Raw genomic sequence first — 1,225 nt, forward strand, 5'->3', positions numbered from 1 at the left:
TTTGTATCGTTAGGTAGACTCCCTGGTTTTCTTTCACCTATCAACCTTGCTATGTTGCTCACTTCTTGTTCCAGATTTTAGATTGAAGCTTGTTGATTTCTAAATGCTTGAGCATTTTGTTCATTATTTGTTTCTGAGATGTAAATAACTGGTTTTGAGATTCTATTAGCTTTGCCATCATTTCATCCAAGTTTGTCTTCTTCTCATCGGTTTGTGGTGGTTTATTTGGAAAAATAGGTCTTTGCTGGTTGTAAGTGTTATTAGATACTTGTTGATTACTAGGACCTTGTTGGTTGTTGTATGGAACATTTCAGTTATAATTCTGATTTTGATTGTAGTTTGGTCTTGGCGGTTGATAATTATTCTGATAATTATTTCCCGGCCTTTGGTTCATGTATGAAACATTCTCTCTTTGTTCCATTGTTTGTTCAACTCTGAGACAATCTTTTGTCAAATGTGGTCCTCCACACTGCTCACAACTAATTCATATTGCGTGAATATCTTTAGTCATCTTTTCCATTCGTCTCTCGAAATCATCTAGCTTTGCGGAAATGGAATCGAAGTCATGGCTAGAATCGGCTCTAACCGCTTTAGATAAACGAAAGATATCTTTTTTTGATGCCACTCATGTGAGTGGGATGTTGTGTTATCAATAATTTTGTGAGCTTCGGTTGCAGTTTTCTTCATAATGAAACCACCAGCTGCTGTGTCGATGTCTTTTCGTGTAGCGACGTCGACTCCTTTGTAAAATATTTGAATTATTTGATAAGTATCTATACTTTGTTGAGGACAACTTCTCAATATTTTTCCGAATCTTGTCCATGCCTCATATAGCGTTTCATTTGGCTTTTGTGCGAATGTGGCAATTTCTCCTTGAAGTCTCACGGCTTTAGATGCCAGAAAGAATCTTTTAAGAAATTTCTCAACTAAAACATCCCATGAATCAATCGCTCCTTCAGGTAACGATTCTAACAAATCTTTTGCTTCTCCCTTTAAAGTCCAGGGAAATAACATATTATATATTAAACTATATATGAATTATTGAATTACTAACTATGGACTACTAACATTAGATAATTAAAATGAATTAAAATATTGATTATAACATATGAAACTAAACATTTCTTCAAGTTTGCCACTTGATTTCATCTTAAACCTCATTTGTATCTTGACGATTACAATCTGCGTTTAAACTTTTCATGATTCTTGAAAACACCTCAATCGA

At 34.3% G+C, this 1,225-nt stretch overlaps 1 non-coding gene across 1 annotated transcript; it reads left to right on the top strand.

Moving 5' to 3' along the window:
• The first annotated feature begins 775 nt into the window (after positions 1-775).
• Positions 776-882, top strand: LOC139873891 (small nucleolar RNA R71). The gene has a single exon (XR_011767602.1). It is a non-coding gene; the product is annotated as a small nucleolar RNA R71 (small nucleolar RNA).
• The last annotated feature ends 343 nt before the right edge of the window (positions 883-1,225 follow it).

The sequence above is a fragment of the Rutidosis leptorrhynchoides genome, chromosome 10 (assembly GCF_046630445.1).
Source record: "Rutidosis leptorrhynchoides isolate AG116_Rl617_1_P2 chromosome 10, CSIRO_AGI_Rlap_v1, whole genome shotgun sequence".
Classification (NCBI taxonomy): domain Eukaryota; kingdom Viridiplantae; phylum Streptophyta; class Magnoliopsida; order Asterales; family Asteraceae; genus Rutidosis; species Rutidosis leptorrhynchoides.